General features: G+C 42.3%; 1 long non-coding RNA gene across 2 annotated transcripts; it reads left to right on the top strand.

Annotated features, from left to right (window-relative positions):
* The first annotated feature begins 2,577 nt into the window (after window positions 1–2,577).
* LOC148220096 (uncharacterized) lies at window positions 2,578–4,577 on the top strand. 2 transcript variants are annotated; one of them, XR_015798871.1, is made up of 3 exons: window positions 2,578–2,648; window positions 3,780–3,934; window positions 4,480–4,577. It is a non-coding gene; the product is annotated as an uncharacterized LOC148220096 (long non-coding RNA). The 2 variants fall into 2 exon arrangements; XR_015798869.1 differs by having other exon boundaries at window positions 4,477–4,536.
* Window positions 4,578–6,218: the final 1,641 nt, after the last annotated feature.

The following is a 6,218-nucleotide window of genomic DNA, read 5'->3' as shown; positions in this document are numbered from 1 at the left end:
GCAACAATGAGGCAGACAGTTGCTTTGAGAGTGCATGTTTGCTCTATTCTTTGTTCCGTGTGTTCCCACATCCCTTCTCAGTTGCTTGGAGGTGGCAGTAAGAAGCAAAGAAGCTGCCTGTGGCATGGCTTTCCTTTGGCCAGTACAAACACCTGTGCATGGTGAGATCTAGCAGGAACTGGCTTGGTTAGAATGAATCTGGGGGAAATCAAAAGTTAATTTTGACATGGATCCCTTCTCAATCATACAAAAATACTCCTTTTTTAACTCTTGCAGAAGAAGAGGGGAAGTATTGGAGATACTTCCTTTCTCTGTGTCCTGGCAGCATGCCTTCCCTCTCTGTGTCTGCCTTCTCTTGCTCCAGAGCACATCCTGTTGGGATGTTTCTAGCCTGTATGGTAGCAAATAAGTTGGTAGCGATTGTAAGTAACTTGCTACTTTGAAGCATAATGATCAAGAGCTGTGTATGAAAATGTCTTGATTTCTTTGGCTGGTAGTGTCTGGTGTCTGTAGGCAAAGGTCTGCAGGCACTGCTGGGATCCGTTCCGTGTGCTGAGATTCAGCACATGGCCTCTGTCATGTTTCGATATCACACTGCACTATGAAAGATGGGAATTTTGACTGTGGTCTCTTCCATATCATTCAGACAGCCCTAATCTGGAGTGAGTGGAGAAAATGAGCATCCAGTATGAGCTGGTCGAGGGCAAATGTCAGGAGAAAGCGCAGATGTGCAAGTTGAGTGCCACAGCTTTTGGCTGTGATAGCCGTGGTCCAATGTATCATTACAGTAAAATGCGTCTGAGGATGCAGCAAACATGGAGATAACAAGTGGAATTCCTTTTTAACCTCCGCCTTACTCTGTTCAAAAACTAAGCCATCCGTTTGGTTTCACAGTAGTAGTTGGTATTTGTACTTGAAATGTGGAAAATCCGTAACAAATGCCGGTAATGAAGGGAGTGCTGTCCTGCGTGAATGTGGAAGATGCAAGGAGCCTCAGCCCTTGTGCTAAATCTGTCTTATCTTGGGAAAGAAATTCCACCTCTGCCTCAATTTCTCCCTTTGTGTCCAACCAGATGGTATTGTTGACTAATCTAATATGGCATGTAGGAGGTTGAATCTATCTCTGTCCATCACAAGAAAAGAAACACTAGGTTTAGCCAGGCTCTCTGAAAGCCACACAGTATTTCTTCTGTGCATGTCAATAATTTGTTCTTCTTTTCCTTCAGATGACCCTGTTGGATATGAACATTTGCACAGCAGAAGATGCTGAAGTTGTGCACTCCAACATGCTTCAGATGATCGAGAAACTAATGTGTAGGTTTGAAGAACAAGTGGAATATGTGGATGTACGTTTATTTTATTTGATGACATATATTTTCATCACTCCTTGGGTTTAGTCTGCTCTTCCTGTGCTCCCACCTGCAATGCCTTCTGCGTGGTAGGCTACTGATGTCACCTTAGAAAGATGTCCATAGTGTGACAAAACACTCCAAAGAAACAGTTTGGTGTAGAAGAGTTTCATGTGGAAGTGTTCATAATTCTTGTGTTTATTATTTGTAATATAAATAGATTGTATTTTTATGATCATTTCTATCTGAACTACATATGATAGCGATGAATGACGTATGGCCCAGTCTGCTTAAGATCAGACTTTAGGAATAGCTGGAAATGATCTCCCAAATGTCTTCCAATCTTTTGTATACATAAAAAAAGTCGGGCAGTTGTTTCTAAAGGGATAAATTATAGAATGTGATTTGGTGCTTTATGGTGCCAGAATAAACAGAAGTTTTGATAATCCGCATTCTTAGCAGATTACTTGGAGACTGATTTTTTTTACTCTCCAGATAGAAGATGCCACGTTGGATACCAGTCGTAAAATTCCAGGCAGCCTTTTATCATGTTACATATCCTCTTACTCATTCATTTCACCTTCCAGCAGTTTAGAAAGAACTTGTTCACTTGAATGTTTTTCTTTGGAGTGATTTTAAGGAGACGGCTAAATGGCCATAATACAGGTAGAAACATAAAAACAAGGGTGTGCTCTAAAGACAGGACTTCTTAATGTAAAGAGCCCTCTGAAATTCAAAATACCTGCTATAAAATTAAAAATGTAATCTTTGACTTTTAGATGGGAATTTCTACTCTTCAGTTTCATTCTGTCAGGTGCATTTTCGCTAACTGCTTGATTCACGCTGAATGGACAGTCCTGTCTTATTCTTGGTATGGCAACAGAGATAGAGATCACTGCTGCTTTCTGTCGAAAGTGGCTGCAAGTTGCTATTGCGAGATCTTGTGCAGGTCTAGAGTCTGATTGGATGTGAGGTTCTCATTTTTTCAACAACCACCTTGGGGTGGCAGTGTCAGAGGTTTTCATTATCTAGGAATATTTCCATAGGTGATGAGTTTTGCTGAGGTAGCTTTCTCTCCTGGGTGTAGAATATATGCGCATAATTAACTTCCTTGAATCCTATATAGTTGGGGAGATTTTAGTAGCTACGAAACCATTTTTACTCGCATTTTTATGTGGCCTTCGATGATGAAAGTGATCTGGATACAATTTTAGATAAAAGGAAAATGGTGAGCTGTGAGGGAGAGCTGAAGGAGTATTTGGAGAACACCCTTTCTTCTTGAGATCAAATTAGAACAAGGTATGAATTTTGTATCGTCAACTTAAAAGGTAGAGCATCTTTGAACATTGGTTGTACTACTTAGGCCTTGTTTTAATGCTGTTGTGTGAAGGTATTATAAAAGAGTGCTTTCCACTTCATGTAAGAATATAGAATAATGTGCCAACTGAACAAGGTTAAGGCAAATAATGCCCACGGTTTAGGAATGGGACAAAGGAAGACTGCTATCATTCAAAAACCATAGCACATCAGTATTACTGTGCATACCATCACATCCATGCCTTATTCAGAACTTGGTCTGCACCATCATCTCTTCACTCATAGATTTGATCTCATTCAAAGTTCTAGGAACTCAGACATTCAAGACGGCCAAGCACTTGCAACGTAAAAACGATCTAAAAATTGGTACAATACTGCTCTCCTTCCTGAAGATCTTAGCAGCAACTCTGAAGCCTTAGGGGAAGCAGCACTGTTCACACACCCAGGAGGTCTCTCCTACCTGCTCGATCAGAGGCACATTAGAAGAGCACTATGGACCTGAGGGGCAGATGCACATACCTTCACTCACCTCGCAGTGGGACTGTGGTTAGAGCTGGAGGTTTGATACTCTTCGTAATAATTTGAGCCGATAAAACAAAGCCAGAGGTAACGGACCAAGTGAAAATACAATGCCATGTGGCTGAAAGAGAATGTTACCTATCTGAACACCTACATAAATTCCCCATCATTCTCTTTGTTTAGGAGAACAAGCCAATGTCCGTGTAAATGAAAACAAGTGTGCATATTGATTTTTCTTGAATCAAGACTCAGCTTTATATCCAAGTCAATGGCCGATAAACCAGAAACGCTCCGCTGAGCACAGTGCAGAACTAACATTGAAGACAGTAATTTGACCTCTTCTGTAAGCAGTGTTGGAATGGTTCCCCATCCAAAAGGAAGGATGTCAAATGCTTCTTTGGAAATATTTTAACTTCTGTGCATTTCTTTCTTTGTAATGAACTAATCTCTAACAAGCCAGGACGTGCCTGTGTTCAGTAGAAACCGATCAATGGCAACATTTAGCCTAAAGGTTTTATGAGCTTGATCAGGAAGTTCGATTTAGATTTAAAGGCACTGTAGTCATATTTAATTTTATTTCTGTCCATACTTGAGTCTCTTAAACAGGGACCTTCAATTGGACAGGAACGGGACACTGAAGCAAATTGTAATGGATGACGTAATGGCTTACCCAGAAGCATTTTGTGGGAATTGATTTCTTCTAGGTATCCATCAGCCAGCATTTTAGTGTGAAGGAAATCTTCAAACAGGTAAAACAAAAATTCCCGTTGGTTTAAAACCTGACTGCTACATTAATTTTTCACTTTTGAGAAAATTTCCATCACCTTTAAAATTCAGACTATATCAAGTATTTTTTCAGCCATTGAAGAAAGTGCTTTCGATAGAGATAGGAGAGGGAAACCAAAACATTTCTCAGAGCCACACTTTGAACTCTGTCCTTGTTACAAATGGCACTTGAGCAAATTCATTTGCCTTTGGAACAGAAAACGACAAGGTAACAGGCTTATCATTACGGATTTGAGTGTTCCAGGTTCTTTAGATAGTAAGTGATCTATTCAAGATGACCTCTTACTGAAAGAGATCCATTTTGAGAAGGGATATGGATTTCTTAGAAGAAAGCAAATCCCTATGTTAAAACAGTGTGGTGGGTGTTTTTTGTTGTTGTTTTGCTTTTAGATCTTGCAAGGCACAATCGACTTCATAGTTCGAGATCCAAATAAGACCACGACATTCCAAACAGGTGTTTATTTTTGGTTGTTTTTTAATCGGTATATCTTTGGATTGTAACCAGTAGAACTGTGCTTGAACTGGAAAGAAGTAGCGGAGGTTTCAGAAGTGGAACATAGGGTGGAACGGTAAGCTGAGAGCATTGTGCAAGGAGAGGAAAGAGGGGAAAATGGTAAGAGTTTCCTGAGTCGGAAGGGACCCCTAGGGATGGTCAAAGTCCAACTCCTGGCCCTGCACAGACACTCCAACAGTCCCACCCTCTGCATCCCTGAGAGCATTGGCCAAACGCTCCTGGATCTCTGGCAGCCTTGGGGCTGTGCCCATTGCCTGGAGAACCTATTCAGTGACTGACCAGCTTCTGAGGAAAAAAACCTTTCCCTGATAGCCAGCCTCATTGACCCCTGACACAGCTCCTGGCGTTCCCTTGGCTCCTGTCCCTGGTCGCAGAGAGCAGCGAGCAGAGCTGCCCCTGTGCTGCCCTTGAGAGGAGATGAGAGGTCCAAAGTGAGGTGTGATCTCAGTGTCCTCTCTGCAGCTGAACCAAATGCCCTCAGCCACTCTTTGTATGGCTTCCCCTCCAGTCTCTTCACGGTCTCTGTGTCCCTCCTTTGGACATTTCTCCAATAGCCTGAGGTCTTTCTGACGTTGTGGCATCCAAAATTGCCCCCAGGGCTTGAAGAGAGCGCAGCCCCAGCCCAGAGCAGAGCAGGACAATCACCTCTCTCGAGTGAGCGGTGCCACAAGATAGGGGCAGTTGTCAAAAATCAGCTGGAGAAACAAATCTAACAGAGAAACAGGTGATCTAGGCACAGGAAATGGAAGAAGCAGGGGAAGAAGAAGATGAGGAGAGGATTCCTTGTAAAAGTGAAGAAAATGATCATGCAGAACAACGACTAAGCATTATGCAGGTAAGTGAGCAAGAGAATAAGTTTGAAAGTGAAGGCAGTTTTGTCCAAAAGAAGGAGGAATAAGAAGTCTTTTTGCTGAGAATGAATAGAAAGGTTTTTTCCGTTTAGTTTGTATATGAAGCCCACAGGGCTCTTGATCCTTTTGTGGGAAAATGGAGTGTGTAAAGTTGCCAATCATATTGGAGCGAATTTGAAGGTTTTTGGGGTCCCTGGTGAATTTTGGGTTGAATTCTGGGGATTTGGGGGTTCCCAGGTGAACTGCGGGGAGGGGGGGGATTTATGGAGATCCAGGTCAGTTTTGAGGGATCCCACGTTGATTTTGTGGGAGAATTTGTGGAATTTTGGGGGATCCCGGGTAGCGAGGTTTCGGGTTGTGTTGGTTTGAAAGTAAAACCAATGTGAGACTCCAAGTCAGTAATACAATTTAATAGGAGAAAAGGGAAAAAATAAAATACATGCAATAATATAAAAGAAAAACCAGCAACAAAGTCAGAAATACCACCTGACACCCTGTCAGTCCGGGTGTTGGTAGCAGTCTGTATAAATGGTGGCTGCAGTCCTCCTGGATGACAGATGTGGTTCAGTTGAAGCAGTGCTCCTGTAGAAGGTGCAGTTTTCCTCCAAAGATCCAGCGATGATGTGGAAAAAGGTCAGACTTTCCTCTGGGATCCAGTGGAAAGGACTGCCTTGGTGTTCCAAATCTCTGTTTTTATCTAGGTAGGAAATGTTTGGCTCCTCCCCCTGGCTGGAGCATCTCCCAAAGGGATGATGTAATCTTATCAGTCACACAATAGGACTTAATGGCCCATTAACAGAATCTGTCTTCTGGAGGAAGGATGGGTTGTGAAGAGAGAACGATGATCATCCCCCTGATCTTATCAGATTGCACATCAGCAGA

This window comes from Sturnus vulgaris, chromosome W (genome assembly GCF_052056855.1).
Source record: "Sturnus vulgaris isolate bStuVul1 chromosome W, bStuVul1.hap1, whole genome shotgun sequence".
Lineage (NCBI taxonomy): Eukaryota > Metazoa > Chordata > Aves > Passeriformes > Sturnidae > Sturnus > Sturnus vulgaris.
This window is presented reverse-complemented; position numbering and strand designations above follow the sequence as displayed.